The sequence below is a fragment of the Pseudophryne corroboree genome, chromosome 10 (assembly GCF_028390025.1).
Source record: "Pseudophryne corroboree isolate aPseCor3 chromosome 10, aPseCor3.hap2, whole genome shotgun sequence".
Lineage (NCBI taxonomy): Eukaryota > Metazoa > Chordata > Amphibia > Anura > Myobatrachidae > Pseudophryne > Pseudophryne corroboree.
This window is the reverse complement of record NC_086453.1, coordinates 211,365,138-211,385,061: the sequence shown is the minus strand read 5'-3', so window position 1 is coordinate 211,385,061 and position 19,924 is coordinate 211,365,138. Positions and strand designations below refer to the sequence as shown.

Genomic DNA, 19,924 nt, shown 5'->3' with positions numbered 1-19,924 from the left:
TTCATCTGATGGGGGAACAAAACACTGCCTGTTTTTTCTCCCCAAACCTAAAACCCATTTTTAGAGGTGCTTGGGTTAAAGTCAGAAATGTATAACACATTTTTTATTGCCGGGATCACGTCACGGATGTTCCTAGTGGATTGTGTATATGTCTCCACCTTGTCGACACTGGAGTCAGACTCCGTGTCGACATCTGTATCTGCCATCTGAGAGAGCGGGCGTTTTTGAGCCCCTGATGGCCTTTGAGACGCCTGGGCAGGCGCGGGCTGCGAAGCCGGCTGTCCCACAGCTGTTACGTCATCCACCCTTTTATGTAAGGAGTTGACACTGTCGGTTAATACCTTTCACCTATCCATCCACTCTGGTGTCGGCCCCACAGGGGGCGACATCACATATATCGGCCTCTGTTCTGTCACCATATAAGCCTCCTCATTCAACATGTCGACACAGCCGTACCGACACACCGCAGACACACAGGGAATGCTCTAAACGAGGACAGGACCCACAAAAGCCCTTTGGGGGGACAGAGTAAGAGTATGCCAGCACACACCAGAGCGCTATATATATACAGGGACTAACTGAGTTATGTCTCTAATAGCTGCTTTTTATATAATATACTGTATACAGTGCCAATTTTAATGCCCCCCCTCTCTTTTCCCTCTTACTGTACTGTAGAATTGCAGGGAAGAGCCAGGGAGCTTCCTTCCAGCCGAGCTGTGAGGGAAAAATGGCGCCAGTGTGCTGAGGAGATAGGCTCCGCCCCTTTTTCGCTGCCTATTCTCCCGTTTTTTATGGAATTCTGGCAGGGGTATTTACCTCATATATAGCCCCTGGGGCCATATATTGAGGTATTTTAGCCAGCCAAGGTGTTTTTATTGCTGCCTCAGGGCGCCCCCCCCAGCGCCCTGCACCCTCAGTGACCGGAGTGTGAAGTGTGTGAGAGGAGCAATGGCGCACAGCTGCAGTGCTGTGCGCTACCTTGGTGAAGACAGAGTCTTCATGCCGCCGATTTTCCGGACCATCTTCTTGCTTCTGGCTCTGTAAGGGGGACGGCGGCGCGGCTCCGGGACCGAACATCAAGGCTGGGCCTGCGGTCGATCCCTCTGGAGCTAATGGTGTCCAGTAGCCTAAGAAGCCCAATCCGGCTGCAAGCAGGCGAGTTCGCTTCTTCTCCCCTTAGTCCCTCGCTGCAGTGAGCCTGTTGCCAGCAGGTCTCACTGAAAATAACAAATTCTAAGACTATAACTTTCTAAGAGCTCAGGAGAGCCCCTAGTGTGCATCCAACCTCGGCCGGGCACGAAATCTAACTGAGGCTTGGAGGAGGGTCATAGTGGGAGGAGCCAGTGCACACCAGGTAGTCTAAGATCTTTCTAGAGTGCCCAGCCTCCTTCGGAGCCCGCTATTCCCCATGGTCCTTACGGAGTTCCCAGCATCCACTAGGACGTTAGAGAAACTACAGGTAGTTTTTTCTCCCCAAACATAATACCCTTTTTTGTGGTACCTGGATGTAAATCAGAAATATTTAACACCTCTTTCATTGCCTCAATCATGCAGTGAATGGCCTTAACGGGCATTAAATTTGACTCATCGTCGTCGACACTGGTGTCAGTATCCGTGTCGACATCTACTTGTGCCATCTGAGATAGCGGGCGTTTCAGAGCCCCTGATGACTTTTGAGACACCTGGACAGGCACGAGCTGAAGACTCGGCTGTCCCACAGTCGGTATGTCGTCAAATTTTTTATGTAAGGAGTATATACGTGCACTTATTTCCAGCCATAAACTCATCCACTCAGCCGTACCGACACACTCCACACACACAGGGAATGCTCAAACAGAGGACAGGACCCACAAAAGCCCTTTGGGGGGACAGAGTAAGAGTATGCCAGCACACACCAGAGCGCTATATATATATATACAGGGACTAACTGAGTTATGTCCCTAATAGCTGCTTTTCAATAAAAATATATACTGCCAAATGTAATGCCCCCCCTCTCTTTTCCCTCTTACTGGTACTGTAGATTGCAGGGAAGAGCCAGGGAGCTTCCTTCCAGCGGAGCTGTGAGGGAAAAATGGCGCCAGTGTGCTGAGGAGATAGGCTCCGCCCCTTTTTCGCGGCCTATTCTCCCGCTTTTTATGGAATTCTGGCAGGTGTATTTACCTCATATATAGCCCCTGGGGCTATATATTGAGGTATTTTAGCCAGCCAAGGTGTTTTTATTGCTGCCTCAGGGCGCCCCCCCCCAGACCCCTGCACCCTCAGTGACCGGAGTGTGAAGTGTGTGAGAGGAGCAATGGCGCACAGCTGCAGTGCTGTGCGCTACCTTGGTGAAGACAGAGTCTTCATGCCGCCGATTTTCCGGACCATCTTCTTGCTTCTGGCTCTGTAAGGGGGACGGCGGCGCGGCTCCGGGACCGAACATCAAGGCTGGGCCTGCGGTCGATCCCTCTGGAGCTAATGGTGTCCAGTAGCCTAAGAAGCCCAATCCGGCTGCAAGCAGGCGAGTTCGCTTCTTCTCCCCTTAGTCCCTCGCTGCAGTGAGCCTGTTGCCAGCAGGTCTCACTGAAAATAAAAAAATCTAAGACTATTACTTTCTAAGAGCTCAGGAGAGCCCCTAGTGTGCATCCAACCTCGGCCGGGCACGAAATCTAACTGAGGCTTGGAGGAGGGTCATAGTGGGAGGAGCCAGTGCACACCAGGTAGTCTAAGATCTTTCTAGAGTGCCCAGCCTCCTTCGGAGCCCGCTATTCCCCATGGTCCTTACGGAATTCCCAGCATCCACTAGGACGTCAGAGAAATTAGCATATAATGCTACAAATATTCAACAGAATAAAACCTTTACAAGAAAAATGAATTACTTCTCCAAGAAATGGCTAGCACGACCAGTTCTGCAAATTCTAATTCACAATCCGAAAGTAATAAGTAATACGTACGTAGTAGTTGGTAATTTGCAGTTTACTTTTGCAATCATGGTTTCAGTCTACAGCAGACCAAGGATTGTATTTAAAAATATAATTTTTTTGAGGGCTGGAATTAAAAGGGCAATAATAATACATGCAAAACCAGCCTGATTTTGCATCTATTACCATGTATTACTATTGCCTTCATTGCTCTAAAGTCAAGGGTTTTAACAAGGACGTGCTATGAAACGGGTGTGTATTACACTAAGGCTGTGTACACACGGTGAGATAAATCTGTAAGATTTTGGCTATATAGTCAAAATCTTATGACAAGTTAGTGCACATCTCAGGCAGCTTGCGATACAGATTCGATCCCGATGCGCGCTCCCGTGGGGTCGGTATCGTAAGGCTAGATAGACTGTGCAGGCAAGTCAATCTTTACTATCTAGTGTACAATCTAGTACAAAGTATAGTCAAAATTGCCACTTAGTCAAAATCGTACATAGAAAAAATCTCAAGCACAGATAGTCAAAATCTGTACAATCTGTGCTATTTGGGCTCTGGGGGAGTTCAAGGGGAATCGCATAGTCAAAATCGAACATAGCAGGGATCTCACCGTGTGTGTACACACCTTAAAAAGGTCTATAGCCAATAGATTTACCACTAATGGTAGACATGCATTAGGTCGCCAGGGTCAAAAGGTCTACACAAAAAGAGGAGACAATTTTTTTTTTTTTAGGGGTGCATTGTCACTTTCTGCAACAAAAGAAAACACACTGACTACAGGGGTGTGACACCCTGTAGAAAATCAAGAGCGCTGTCCGCACTGATTAAAGAGACAGTTTAAACTATACAATTAAAATATTGACAATATCAAATTGTTAGCAATTTTTATTAAAAATTTAATAAAATTTATTAATAATACAACCTGAATGGCCTTCAATCAACCTATATATTGCGTAATTGATATCATGATACAAACAATTCATATACAACCATTATTATGGCTAAGCGGTACTGAAATTATGAGGCTTAGAATTTGATGTAACTATAATTCATAGTGTTCACTTGTTAGAAGATGAAAAGGCTATAAATAGCGTTCCAAACACTGAGTGTGTTTAGAGGTCCTCAGTTCTTTAAATGTTCCAATTTGAACATGTGTGCACACATATAGCAATTAAATGAATAGTTACCATCCAATGATAGCATGGGTTCACCTCCAGGATAATGAATTAATGCTGTGACAGTCCCGAATTCAAAAACTCCCTCTGCTGGTACTTAGCCGTCAATTGCAGAATATCTGGAGACGATGTTAGTGGGGACTCATCCACAGAGCTCAGGCTCCCTCTGCTGGCAGTCAGCCGAAATTGCAGGTGCACTGATTGGTAATCAAACCACACGACGGTGTTTCAGTCGGTGAATGGAGGTGAATATCCTGGGTCCCGGTCACTCAAAAACGCGTTTCTCCGCCTTCTAGGTCCTCTCAGCGGCTTCCTCAGTTTGAAATGACCGAACTCGCCGGGTTGTGTTTATATAGCCACTCTGATTTGTAATTCCCGCGGCCGTCCGCGCATGCGCACTCCGGCGTGCGTTCCAAGCCTCATTTTCGCTTTGCTTCTTAAATAGACTCCGGTGGCCATTTTAGAGTTGCCTGTCAAGCCTCACTTTCATATGGAATTAGATGTTCCTACCATACAATCCAAGCCTCGTTTTTGAGTCAGGAAGTTACATCAAGCCTCTCTTACATGAACTATTAAATCTTAATCATAATATATCTAAGCCTCATTTTTAGCCAAATTAGGTTGTCATGCCTCACATGATTGCTGCAGTTAATTATCAATCTCAATTCTATCACATTTACATGTTTTTTTATTTTAATAAAAAATCATAATAAATCACGCTCGTAAAAAACGCATTATAATATTTTTTATGTATATATACACTTATCTCTCCAGACCACAGGTAAGAGTACTATTTTCAAAACACTTCGTATTTATAGTACATCTGCCTAACCACATCCTTCCCATGTCCCCACATAAAATACATAAAATACATAGTCTCCATCTCCATCTTTTGGTACCACAAGGAACCGTGCACTATCTGTATATATATATATAATAGTATAATTTTATAATTTTATACTCTTATAATTCGCAACGAAAAAAAGGGGGGGCGGGGGTTAAATTTTATTTAGCTCGACCGAATCGTTTAGACCCTGGGGGATCAGAGTCTTGAGGTTAAAAATCCAAAATGCCTCCTTTTTGCACAACCTCCTAAACCTATCCCCCCCCCTATTAGTTACTGCTACCTGTTCAATAGCCATAATGTTTAATTTCTCACTTAACCCCTCCCCACATTCCAATATGTGACGATAAAGGTGAGTATTCCCTACTCTTTTGTTTATCTGTCGTAGGTGCTCCATAAACCTGACGTGGAGCGCCCGGGTGGTACGCCCCACGTACTGTGCTCCACAACCGCACTGCAATACATAAATAACGTATGTGGACCTACAGTTCAAAAAACTTTTTATGTTGAATTTTTCACCTGATACATTTGAGGAGAATTGTGTCATTTTCTTGGCTGTGTGTTTACATGTTACACAATTTAGTCTACCACACTTATGAAATCCACTCGGTGGTTTGGGTAACCATGTATCAATTTGTCCCCCTTGTGTTCCTAATAATGCGGGTTTCTCACATGGTCTGTTGAAAAAACTGGGTGCTAGTGCAGATTTTAAACTGTCCGATTTTCGAAAAATAACCTGTTCGCTGAGCTCTAGGTTGGCATTCAATACTTCATCCAATTTTAAAATTGAGGAGTTCTTTTTTATGATCTTTTTTATCTCATATGCACTCGTATTATATTTTGTTACAAACCTTGTTGTCCTATCTATCTTCATTTTATTCAGATTTTTCCTGACATTGGATCCGGTAGTATCCAATAAGGTGTCCCTCTTTAACCCTTCTACTTCCTTCAAGGCTTTATCCAACACATATTTTGGATAGCCCTGAGTCAAAAATGCCCCATACAAGGATTCCATCTGTTCTTTCGCCCCTTCATTAGAGGAGCAGTTCCTTTTTATCCGAAGGAACTGGCCCTTGGGTATGTTATCTTTCCATCGCTGTAAATGACTACTTTTATAGTGTAAATACCGATTCTGGTCTACTTCCTTAACAAACGTGCTGGTTACTATACTCTCATTTTCAATTTTTAGCGCTATATCCAAAAAAGTCACCTGTGTAGGGTGACAATGCCCCGTAAATTTTATCCCAAATTTATTTTGGTTAAGACTAACAATAAATGACTCCGCTGACTCTGTGCTCCCCTCCCAAACAAAAAACAAATCATCTATGAAACGGCCATAGAGGACCAGATTCGCCCCGAGACCGCCACCCCACACATGTTGTTCCTCGAACCGCCCCATGAACAGGTTGGCGAAACTCGGAGCAAATCTGGTCCCCATGGCCGTCCCCCTCAACTGTAAATAATATCGTTTATCAAAAATGAAATAATTATGTTGTAATATAAATCTAATACTCTCCAAAATCATCCCTCTCAATTCCTCCCCTATGTTGGGATCTCTTGCCAAATAAAATTCTACTGCTTCGATCCCCAAATGGTGTTCAATATTTGAATAAAGTGATTCTACATCACATGTGATAAAACAATAATTAGACTGCCATTTAATAGTTTTAATTAAATTTAAGAAAAAAGTGGTGTCTTTAATGTGAGATTTAAGTTTACTAACATAACCCTGTAAAAAACTATATATAAAAAATGATAAATTACTTGTCAGTGAATCCACACCCGCGATGATGGGGCGCCCTGGCGGGTTCACTAACGTTTTATGCACCTTAGGCAAACAATAATATGTAGGAACCACCGGGTTCTCACAAAACAAAAAACGTTGTGTTTCCCTGGATATAGCGCCTGCATCTAATGCTTTTTTTTAACAAGGTTTTTAGTTCTTCCTGGAACAAACAAGCCCAATTAGTGTAACACTTCACTCGCCATGCTACGAGCAAGGTGCCGCGCTTAGCACAGGTTACTATTTCCAATCGTATTCCACATGGATGGTAAAGTATGAAAAAGTTGGGGAAAAAAAGAATAAATGAATACTTGTGTCGACCATTGTCATGTCGACATTTTGGACATGTCAACCTAATGCATGTCTACCATTAGTGGTCAACCTATTGACTGAAGACCTTTTTAGTGTAGATCTATAGACCGGATACCTAATGAAACTGAAGGGAGGTAAGTTCAGGGGAAATTTAAGTAAAAACTACTTCACAGAAAGGGTAGTACATGAGAGGAACAGCCTCCCACCAGGGGTGGCTGAGGCCAAGTCAGTAGAGCAATGTAAACATGCATCGGATAGGCTTATGACTATACCTGCAAAGAGCTAAGGATCAAATAGAGTTGTGGTTGCCTAAAGGTTATAAAAAAAAAATGGGGCAGACTAGATGGGCCAAGTGGTTCTTATCTGCCATTAAATTGTGTGTGTCTATATGTTTAATAAATACACATCCAAACATCTGCATGGAGGCACTTCTAAACGGCAGAACGTGGGGGTGCAGATCAGGATGCACACAGTAGCCAAAAAAGGCCCTTTTTCTGCAATAAAAGGTATGGCTTGGACTTCTTAATTTATTGTGCAGGTTCTGAAGTGACAGCTGTAAAGCAAATCTTACTCCTCCAATAACAGGAACTACAAGTGCATGCAGCGGTGGCAATGCTTACAAATTCATAAGGCATCCGTGACATCACTGAAACATTAATTGCTCCGTAATATTCCTGGTAAATTTATATTCTGCATTCTAATGAATATGGTTAATCCTTGTAAAAAAATACAGTACTTTACAGTATCAATGTTCAAAAACTAGATTATCCCTCAAGAATATTTTAAATGTTGCAAGCACAGTGAGCTACTGTGTGCTTCCACACACCAGCTGAGCTGCTGTAGGCAGAACATATATTTCTTGTGTTGCACATACTGGAAAGATGGAAGTGCACAGATCTACTCGACTTTCTGCAGAAAATCAACAGTAATTACATATGCAGCAGATGTTGAACAAAGCCAAAAGCAGTGAATAAAATCACTGCTCTGCAAATAAAAAGGTTGTGTGGCATAAAAATATGCTCCTAGCATCCCTGCATACTGAATGGATAATGAATTCTTTCCAACAAAAACAAACAGGAAACCTGTTTCTCATACAGTACTTGGCAAAAAGTGCTGTAATAGTTTTGCAGAGCGCGGTGTGTTACTTAAAATCTCAAGACGCACTGTAGCACGCACTGGCTGCAGCCTAGCTAGTAAAGAAGTTTACAATGCAACAGAAAATGATGACCTGGTTTTTCTTTTGAAGAATTCTTTCCTTAAGGGCATGAAATCCCACTTGTCACATCCTAACTATCTTTCAGTGTATGACACTTAGTTGCTTTGAAGTTTTCAAATGATAATATATATAGCCTGCTAAAGCAGACACTGGCAACCTAGGCATCACTTTATGTAGAAAAGAAAAAGAACCTTTGAATTTGTGCACAGCAAGAACAAAGGCGTAAATGACCCAAATCAACATGATGTGAATGATCATGAACCAATTGGAACAGTAACCCAGCTATTGTGCCTGTCATTTGCAATTTGAACCCAACTATGTCTCAGGGAAATCTTTTACAAATAGATTTTGAAATTATAGAGCAATAGATGTAAACTGTAAATGTACACCATATAAACAAGAGAGCACAAATAGGAGCATGGAAACATGCAAATTACTATCAACCAACATACATTTCTCAAACATTAGATAGTCTTCTTCTTAAGCCATAAACCACACACAGCACACAGGCCTTTGGAATATTTTGTTTGTTTTAGTGGAAAAGACATTTTAGGAACGCCTACTGAAAATGCCCAGCCCCCCTCCCCCCAAAAAAAAAGTTAAGAGAAACACCTTCATTCCCCCAAAAACTAAAAAAGCATTCTGATAAAACAAAGCAAAGGGAGTGTCAGAACCATATATTGCATGGCTTAAAAACAATTTGTAAAATAAATGCACCAAGCTTAAAGCTGGGTACACACTTGTCCAGTGTAGGATATCCTGAGGATTGGACAAGTGTGTACCCATACCTCTGACCGATCCTTCTGTCTGATCCTGGTCGCATGGTTTTTAAACATGCTTCAAAACCAGGAGACCCAACCAATACTGCAGTGTGTAGGCTGCAGAGACCTGAGCTGGCAACAGATCTCCGGTCCCAGAAGCTCAGCTCACTGCCAGGTAGCCGGAGACTTAACAACTGCTGCAGTCGGGCATGGATGGCACTGTCGGAGGGCTCCCTGCACTGTCCGCTGATGCGGTGGGAGCCAGCGGAGGCTACAGGTATGGCAGCGGGCCTGGATCCTGAAAGATCCAGTCCCAGTCAGCCATAACGGCAGAGTTTGGCAGTGACTGTAAAGCAGTGGTGTTGCCGCAAGACGGGATTGGTTCACTCGTGGCACCTTTTTTTAATATTCAGAGCAACCTAACTGCAACATACCGTGTCATTATTATTAGCCAGACGGAGGCAACGAATGGCTAACTAATTGCTGGGAAGGAGCATGCAAGAGTTCCTGAAGACAGAAGACACTGAAAGTCCTAGCGGGTGGTGGCCATGCAAAGAGCTTAAAGGCCGGTGCCCACCAGGTGAAGGTGTTGGCCAATAAACCACTACAACAATCTGAGTCATGTCTTAATTTTTTACAAGCAGACTACAGGTACCAGCAGGCCCTTAATGCCCAGGCATGCTGTGATCTGTAGACATCCTGTAAAGAACAATATTAACATACCATTATCCCTGCACCCACCGCCACCAGGGATGCAGAGAAGAGACAAGCTTTCAGTCCAGTGCAGGTTGTTGCTTGTTAGAGGAAACTCCATTTTAGTTTTGGAGTCCCCACTTTCTGTCGAATTTCAGCCCTGGGCTGGTTAGCTACCCTCACTGTGTATCCCTCTTTTTGGCATTAACCCCCCCCCCCCCTTAATTTAGCCTGGTGGTGGTTATTGAAAAATAGGGGGCATGCCATTTTTTCCACACCTACTTTACAACACCAGATCAGGCACAGAGGTCCAGGGCTGGATATTAATTGGGGGGATCCCAAGCTGTTTTATGGGTTTTTGTTGGGTGGAGGTGGGGAATATTTTAATAACCTCGTTGAAGAGGGTGTGAGAAATTTTATTTCATCCCCCAGCCACAACAAAATGAAATTTCTCACACCCTCTTCAACAAGGTTATTAATATATTTACCCACCACATCATCATTAATAAATCACCTCCCTACCAGCCAAAATGATTCTTTCAGCAGATGCAGAAAGGAGGTCTAATGAAAAATTGGACACGTGTGTACTTATGGATTGTAGAATCTGAGACCAGGTCTGCAGTAGGATTGTATAAACAGTCTGATCTCCTGAGGATTGGATAAGTGTGTTCCCAACTTGTATCAAAAAAGAAATAAAATGGTCCAAATTAACAGCAGTATTGGCACGCTATGCTTAGTTTACTATAAAAAACGTTATTCATTTTATCACCAGATTGTTTCTTTCAGTTCCTGCATCCAGGACCAGGTTGCAGATCGAGGAAGTTCTCATTTTCCTCAGCTGTAGCCAGATCTCTTCCCAACTATGGGGGTAATTCTGAGTAGATCGCAGCAGCATGTTTGTTAGCAATTGGGCAAAACCATGTGCACTGCAGGGGGGGGGCAGATATAACATTTGCAGAGAGAGTTAGATTTGGGTGGGTTATTTTGTTTCTGTGCAGGGTAAATACTGACTGCTTTAGTTTTACACTGCAATTTAGATTTCAGTTTGAATACACCCCACCCAAATCTAACTCTCTCTGCACATGTTACATCTGCTCCTCCTGTAGTGCACATGGTTTTGCCCAACTGCTAACAAAATTGCTGCTGCGATCAACTCAGAATTAGGCCCTATGACTGGACACGTGTTTTTGCATTATTTCTGAGATGTTACATTATAGGTATCACATTCTCTGGAAGTGCAAAATCTAGATTTGCTACTGCTGCCTTTACTGGTATGTAGTTTAGACCTCAATAATCACAATACAATTAAACTACTACTGTATGTTTCTTGCAATATTTTTGAGCACGTCTCTCCTTTGGACTATTTTAGATTCACATTCTGGATATTCTAGTGGATATACTTTTTGTGGTGAGTGTACATTCTTTATTTCACCAGATATGACATTAAAACCACAGACAGGTGAAGTGAATACATTGATTGTGTTACACTAGCACCTGTCAAGGGGTGGGTTAGGCAGCACTGAACAGTTAGTTCTTGAAGTTGCCTGAATCACATTTTCTTTATGTGGATGGCTAGGTGCAAGTGTATCATTTTTTAGAAACAGCAACATACACCTGAATGCCAGGACCCAAGGTTTCCCAGTGGACAGGGGTCAGCATGGTCACCCTGACCGGTCTGCAGCTATACAGCAAGCCGCAATGCACTATGTGTTCCAACACCTTTCTACCTAACCAGCATTAACGTTTTCAGTAATTTGTGTTACAGTAGCTCTTCTGTTGGATTGGACCAGGTGGACTAGCCTTTGCTTTTCATAAGCATCAATGAGCCCTGGGTGCCCGTCGCTGGTTCAGTGGCTGTCTTTCCTTGGGCCACTTTTGGTAGGTTCTAACCACTGCATTTTGGGAACACCCCACAAGACATGCCGTCTTGTAGATGCTCTGACCCAGTTGTCTAGCCATCCCAATTTGACTCTTGTGAAAGTCACTTAGATCCTTATGCTTGCCCATTTTTCCTACTTCCAACACATCAACTGTGAACAGAACTGACTCTTCACTTGCTGCCTCATATATTCCATAGACAGTGATGAAAGTACTGGTAAGGTTGTACATTGTAGATATACAGTATTTGTCCCTGGTTTCCGACCTATAAGATTTAAAACCTGGGGTAAAAATGTCTGATTACAAAACGTTTTGGGCTATAGTAAAATCCGGTTAAGGGTTCCTAGGGTTATGGATGGAGATGGAGATGGAGAGATGGAGAGAGAGAGAGAGAGAGAGAGAGAGAGAGAGAGAGAGCTCCATCCACTAGACCTAATTCAGGTTTTACTGCCTTTAGCCTGACTTCTGGCTAACTATTGCTTGCACCTGTAGAGGCCAATAAAAGTAGTGTCATGACTTTACTCAGGGGCTCACTCTCTGGTGGAACATGCAGCATGCTTGTTCAGAGACACTATGATGTACTGGCCATGAGTACTGTTTACATGTCTTTGTTGTGGTGGGAGCATTAGGTCCTACCACTCAAATAGAATCTGTGTGTTAGTTAGTGCCCAGATGGGCTAGGGTTTATTTTATGTTTTGTCTGCCTGTATTGGACAATAAATCTAGCTATGGCTCGATTACACGAAAACCCTGGACTGGTGCACCGTTTTCCTGGCTGCTGTGAGTTTGTAGGTGTCCATCTACCACATATATACACACACGTATGTACGTATGTATGTATGTATGTATGTATGTATGTATGTATGTATGTATGTATGTATAACAGGATTTTGCTACTTACCGATAAATCCCTTTCTCTGACTCCATAGGGGACACTGGAGAAGAATAGCATAGGGGGTATAGATGGGGTGATCAGGCGAGCTGGCACTTTAAAAAAAAATTGTGTGTATGTGATTGGCTCCTCCCCTTCTATACCCCTCCCCAGGCCAGTTAAGAAACTGTGCCCAAGGAGAGATGCAATACTACCAACAGAGAAGTAAGACAACCAGAAAGATCACCATAAAACAGGAACCTCAAAAAAACAAAAACACAGAGATACATTGAACATGCATGTGCATTTGTATACCGATAGAGCTATAGATAAAGATATACACCAAGGATTGTCACAGATCGTACCTCACACAGGTTTTAGCAGCCACACCCAGGATTAGAACCCATGCCCTGTTACACGGAAGGCAGTCACCTTACAAATAGAGCTATGTCCACTTGCAGAATAACCATTTAAAAGAAAAGACAAAATGACAGTAATGCAAGGAAACCTTGCAACCAGGTTTGAAGGACACCCAGCCACCCAGAACCAACGGTACAATCAATGGTATAACCACACCGCCGTAAAAGAGCCGCGCCGGGTGGGCGTCCAGCGTCACCTATGGACTCAGAGAAAGGGATTTTTCTGTAAGTACGAAAATCTTGTTTTCTCTATCATCCATAGGGGACGCTGGAGTAGAATACCATACGGACGTCCCAGAGCTTCCCAAACGGGTGGGAAAGCACTGAGAATTACGGAAACTGCAGTCAAGCCAGAACTCAAGGCCACAACCAAGAGAACTGTGGAGCATGACAAAAGGATGCCAGGCAACCTAATATGCAGTATGACCCAGAGGCAATAGATTCAGAAAACCACCAAGATAATTGCCAGATATCATGTCAAGACTGGCCAGGAAGGTACTGAAATAAAGGTGGAGCCATGATGTTATTCAAAGACCGAAACCACAATCATGCCCTGAAAGGCATATAGACTGCAGAGGCTATCCAGAAGGATTGCAACCTAGCAAGCTCAATCGAACTCCGAAGGAGGAATGCAGAACGTTGAAGTCCAACAATGCCCCTAGCAAACAGCTGAATGTACACCAGTGCTTATGGTAGAGAAGCGTGCACACCTTGCCTGAGTAAAGTTGTCTTATGTTTTAACGGAACTTAGCTCCGCCCACATCCACATGGCGCCTACATTTAAAATTGCCTTTGTGCAAAGGCGCACAGCGCTGTTTTAATATAGGCTCGGCTAAGATTAGGGTGTGGTGTGTTCAATCTGCAATCTAAATTGCAGTGTAAAAATAAAGCAGCCAGTATTACCCTGCACAGAAACAAAATACCCCACCCAAATCTAACTCTCTCTGCACCTGTTATATCTGCCTCCTCTGCAGTGCACATGGTTTTGCCCAACTGCTAACAAAGTTCCTGCTGCGATCAACTCGGAATGACCCCCAAAGTCCTGTAATTTTGAGTGGATGAGAGACGCAGATCTTGTGCAGAGCGGAGAGGTCGGGTAGGGAGATATTTTGAGATGAGTGAGGAGATGTATGATGGTGCAGTTTGGTTAATAGCCTTGTATGTAAGTAAAATATATATAAATAATATTGTGTGTATGTATAGGCTCTCACCACTACAATCCATTTTAAATGCAGCTGCGAGGCTAATCTTCCTCGTTAGACGTTCTTCGTCTGCTGATCCGCTCTGTCAATCCCTCCATTGGTTACCGGTATTCTACCATGTTAAAAATACTAATGTGTGTTCACTTTGTGTTATGCATAACTGACGACGGACGGAGGCCCGAAACAATTGTTGGATGTTACTCCATTAAATTTACTACTGGTTGAAAAGTCTCCTGAGTGCCGCCAGACTCTCTTCATTATTTCTGGATGTTTCATCTCATGGAGGGCACCGGAGCAGATGTTATACCAGCAAGGGGAGTGCCGGCTGCTTTGATGCTTTATGTTTGAGATATGCTGCAAGTACATATCTTATAGCAAGGCACCCCAAGCGACATTTTAATCCTTTTTGTTATATCTCAGTGGACTTGTTTCTGTTTCCACACATATGGGACACTGATTTGTTGTGGCATTGTTTAAACAGAATTTGTTGCATACATGGAGGAACAGGCTGAGCCAGGTTGTGCTTTTGCTCAATTAAATACTAGGGAGTGTTTCAGCTACTCTGATCTGGAGGCTGAACACATCCTTAGTTCATGTAAAGTACAGGCTGAGTCTTCTGATCCAGAGAATGCTGACCTTTATAAAGATCTATATTTTCTTAAAAAACGTGAATTAGATTATATGCTACAGGCCCATGGAACCGTACCCTATACAGGTATAGGTTATTGACTTCATGTTAATATACACCCAGTAATAACAGATGGTGGCGACAGGTCACCCACATACTACTGTGTCACCCATACAGTGTTTACTTTGAAAAAGCATACCACTACCGACCTGCTGACACGTGATCTACAGACCCAAGTACCATCAGGAGTCGGCAATGCCGACAGAGGGATTCCCATAGCCAGCTCGTGGCAGAGCACACACATATGTCGACACATGTGTACTATAAGCTATCATGGGTATATGTGACAGGGAAAACACAGAACACAATTACAACTCATTAACTAACACGCACATTATAATGTATAGTGCTATATTTTCCTATTTTGCACTAAAATCACCTTGCCCTACCCCCCTCGTTTTTCACTGTTAGCTGCCTAACAGTGCTATTTGGCGGGGACGAGGAGAAAATGGCGCTGTAACAAGTTGTGAGGGCTAAGCCCCGCCCCCTCTCGGCGCGCTTCAGCCCTTCTAATTTTTTTCATATTTATACTGGCGGGGGTCCCTGTACAGTGCCTACGCACTGTATACATATTTTGCCAGTGTCAGGAAGAGGTATAATTGCTGCCCAGGGCGCCTCCCCTGCGCCCTGCACCCTTGTAGAACCGTTGGTGTGTGGGAGCAATGGCGCACAGCGCGACCGCTGCGCGGTACCTCCGAGACCTGAAGTCTTCTGCAGTCACTGAAGTCTTCTTTTCTTCCAATGCTCACCCGGCTTCTGTCTTCTGTGAGGGGGTTGATGGCGCGGCTCCGGGAACAAGCAGCTAGGCACACCAAGTGACCGAACCCTCTGGAGCGAATGGTGTCCAGTAGCCTAAGAAGCAGAGCCCTTAACTCAGAAGAAGTAGGTCTGCTTCTCTCCCCTCAGTCCCACGAAGCAGAGAGCCTGTAGCCAGCAGGTCTCTCTGAAAATAAAAAACCTAGCATAAAGTCTTTCCAGAGAAACTCAGTAGAGCTCCCCTAGTGTGTGACCAGTCTCTCCTGGGCACAAAATCTAACTGAGGTCTGGAGGAGGGGCATAGAGGGAGGAGCCAGTTCACACCCATTCAAAGTCTTATAGTGTGCCCACGTCTCCTGCAGATCCAGTCTATACCCCATGGTCCTTACGGAGTCCCCAGCATTCTCTAGGACGTATGAGAAAAAAAATAAGATTTTACTTACCGGTAAATCTATTTCTCGTAGTCCGTAGTGGATGCTGGGGACACCGTAAGGACCATGGGAAATAGACGGGCTCCGCAGGAGACATGGGCACTTTAAGAAAGAATTTAGATTCTGGTGTGCTCTGGCTCCTCCCTCTATGTCCCTCCTCCAGACCTCAGTTAGAGAAACTGTGCACGGAAGAGCTGACCGTACAAGGAAAGGATTTTGGGAATCCAGGGTAAGACTCATACCAGCCACACCAATCACACCGTATAACTTGTGAAAACTTTACCCAGTTAACAGTATGAACAATCACAGAGCAACAGATAAACCCTGATGCAACTATAACATAACCCTTATTTAAGCAATAACTATATACAAGCATTGCAGAAGAAGTCCGCACTTGGGACGGGCGCCCAGCATCCACTACGGACTACGAGAAATAGATTTACCGGTAAGTAAAATCTTATTTTCTCTAACGTCCTAGTGGATGCTGGGGACTCCGTAAGGACCATGGGGATTATACCAAAGCTCCCAAACGGGCTGGAGAGTGCGGATGACTCTGCAGCACCGAATGAGCAAACACAAGGTCCTCCTCAGCCAGGGTATCAAACTTGTAGAACTTTGCAAAGGTGTTTGAACCTGACCAAGTAGCCGCTCGGCAAAGCTGTAATGCCGAGACCCCTCGGGCAGCCGCCCAAGAAGAGCCCACCTTCCTTGTGGAATGGGCCTGAACTGATTTAGGCAGCGGCAACCCAGCCGCAGAATGAGCCTGCTGAATCGTGTTACAGATTCAGCGAGCAATAGTTTGCTTTAAAGCAGGCGCCCCAAGCTTGTTGGAAGCATACAGGATAAACAAAGTGTCACAACTGAGGGTTGGTGCTGACCAGGGGGAAGCCTCAGTTATAGGGGCTGAGGTATATGTGTACCTGGGAGGCAGTACAGGGTTCTTGGACATGCAGGGAACCTTTAGAACAAATGCCCGAAGGCGTGACCAAGACAACGAAGGAAAGTTCAAAGGTTTTATTAAACACAGTTCAGAGGAATACTGATGACTTGGTACTGGTAATAGGAAACACAGTTCAGAGGAATACTGATGATAGCAAACCGATGGTGACTTGGGATCGATGGCGGAACACCGATGGTGACTTGGGATCGATGGCGGAACACGATGGTGACTTGGGATCGATGGCGGAACACCGATGGTTACTGGGGGGTCGATGGCGGAACACCGATGGTGACTTGGGATCGATGGCGGAACACCGATGGTTACTGGGGGTCGATGGCGGAACACCGATGGTTACTGGGGGTCGATGGCGGAACACCGATGGAGACTTGGGATCGATGGCGGAACACCGATGGAGACTTGGGATCGATGGCGGAGCACCGATGGAGACTTGGGATCGATGGCGGAGCACCGATGGAGACTTGGGATCGATGGCGGAGCACCGATGGAGACTTGGGATCGATGGCGGAGCACCGATGGAGACTTGGGATCGATGGCGGAACATCGGTGGTTACTGGGGATCGATGGCGGAACACCGATGGTTACTGGCAGGGCAGAGCACCGCTGGAAGCTAGAAGCTGGAAGCCGGTCTCAGGTAACTGCCAGTCACAGGGAGCAATGTAGACACTGCAGAGTCAGGCTGTACAGCAGAGAAAGTCCATGGAAGAACTGCACACTGGAATCACTGAAGACAATTGAAGCACTGACCACCCTTTCCAGCCCAGGAACAAGATATTTATACCAGCTGGGAAACAGGGATTGGCTGGCTGATTAAGCAGAGTCCAGAGTGCAGCTGCTGGGTAATCAGGCCGAGAGCAGAGTACAGCTGATAGGCTGAAAAGTAACATGTGATGAAAACAAACATGGCTGCGCCCATGTTTGAACTTGGAGGGAAAGACTGTTTGTAACTTGCATGTGAAACTTAACCCTGATGCTGCCAGAATCACAGTAAAGAGATTAGAAACAATGAGATGCAGCGTGCTGCACACAGACAGTGCAGATGGAATCCAGGCTTGGAACACTGGGACAGTCTCAGGAGACATTTGGAAGGTAAATACTGATAAGGAATTACCTGGATCGTGACAGCACCCCCTCCTTTAGGAGTGGCCCCAGGACACTTCTTATAAATTCTTTACCTGAACAAACGGAAGGATCTAGATTGAATCCTGATGAACTTGAACTGGCTGGAACCAGATGAGACTGTACTGGACCTATGGACGAGACCAGATTGAGTCCAGACAAACTTGAACCGGCTGAGACCGGCGGAGACTTTGGGCCGACGGATAGGACAGGATTGAGTTTGGAGACCGTTGAATCAGCTGGAACTGAAGTAGTCTTTGGACCTACGGATGGAACCGGATTGGGTCCAGAAAAGCTTGAACCGGCTGGGACCGGAGGAGTCTTTGGATTGACATTCGAATCAGCTGGAACTGAAGGAGTCTGAATCCGGTTAGAACCGGAATGAGTGGTATCTGAGTGTTCAGTTAGACCATCCTGGACATGGTCCATGCTGGATGCCAACAGGGTGGTGCTCTCTGAAGACGGCAAACAGGAGTTCATAACTGCATCTGTAGCACAAAAATTTCCATCTGGGAACTTGGCTCTGGATACTTCCCTTGGGGCTGAAACTTTGGTGACCCCTCCTGGGGTTGACGAATCAGACACCTCTCTCAGGGTTGTTTTCTCCAGCACCCCTCCTGGGGCTGACAGATCAGAAACTCCTTTTTGAGAAGACTCATATGCCCCTACTAGAGCTTGAACATTGGATACCCCTCCTGGGGTTGCAGAAACGAACGCCCCAACTTGGGCTGTAGACACAGACGCCCCTTCTTGGGCTGTAGACACAGACGCCCCTTCTTGGGCTGTAGACACAGACGCCCCTTCTAGGGCTGAGGAAAGTTCGGACACTAGGATCTGGTACAGTACCAGATATTTACCGACTGTGTCCCCTGACGTAGCCGGAGGATATCAGAGGAGGCAGAGGTCACACGACCTGGTTCATCAAACATGCGCCTGAAGGTTGCCACGAAATCTGTGTATGAAGAGAGCAGGACATCAGACTTCTCCCATAGAGGTGATGCCCAATCGAGGGCAGAGCCACTGAGGAGGGAGATGATGTAAGCAACCTTGGTGCGGTCAGTTGGGAAACTGCAAGGCTGTAACTCGAAATATATCTCACACTGATTTAGGAAACCCCAACAGGCTTTTGGGGAACCATCAAACTTGGCAGGTGTCGGTAAATGGAGACAAAGAGCAGAAACAGGAATGGTGGGTGGGGATACCACCAAAGGTACTGCAGTCGGCACACTGGACGCCCCTGAACCACGGAGGGTTACTTGTATTCCATCCAGCCGAGAGGAGAGATCCTGGAGACAGCGAATCACATGGCCCTGTGCAGTCTCCTGACGTTCAAGGCAGGCTGCAAGTTCTTGCATCGGCCTGGTCGCTTGGACCTGGTCTCCGGACGGATCCATTAGTGGTCAGTGCTTACTGTCACAACTGAGGGTTGGTGCTGACCAGGGGGAAGCCTCAGTTATAGGGGCTGAGGTATATGTGTACCTGGGAGGCAGTACAGGGTTCTTGGACATGCAGGGAACCTTTAGAACAAATGCCCGAAGGCGTGACCAAGACAACGAAGGAAAGTTCAAAGGTTTTATTAAACACAGTTCAGAGGAATACTGATGACTTGGTACTGGTAATAGGAAACACAGTTCAGAGGAATACTGATGATAGCAAACCGATGGTGACTTGGGATCGATGGCGGAACACCGATGGTGACTTGGGATCGATGGCGGAACACCGATGGTTACTGGGGGGTCGATGGCGGAACACCGATGGTGACTTGGGATCGATGGCGGAACACCGATGGTTACTGGGGGGTCGATGGCGGAACACCGATGGAGACTTGGGATCGATGGCGGAACACCGATGGAGACTTGGGATCGATGGCGGAACACCGATGGAGACTTGGGATCGATGGCGGAGCACCGAT

General features: G+C 45.3%; 1 protein-coding gene across 5 annotated transcripts in view; it reads right to left on the bottom strand.

The window, feature by feature from the left end:
- PRKCZ (protein kinase C zeta) overlaps positions 1-19,924 on the bottom strand; it is a 646,661-nt gene that overhangs the window by 417,682 nt on the left and 209,055 nt on the right. The gene's annotated exons all lie outside the window — the stretch shown is intronic.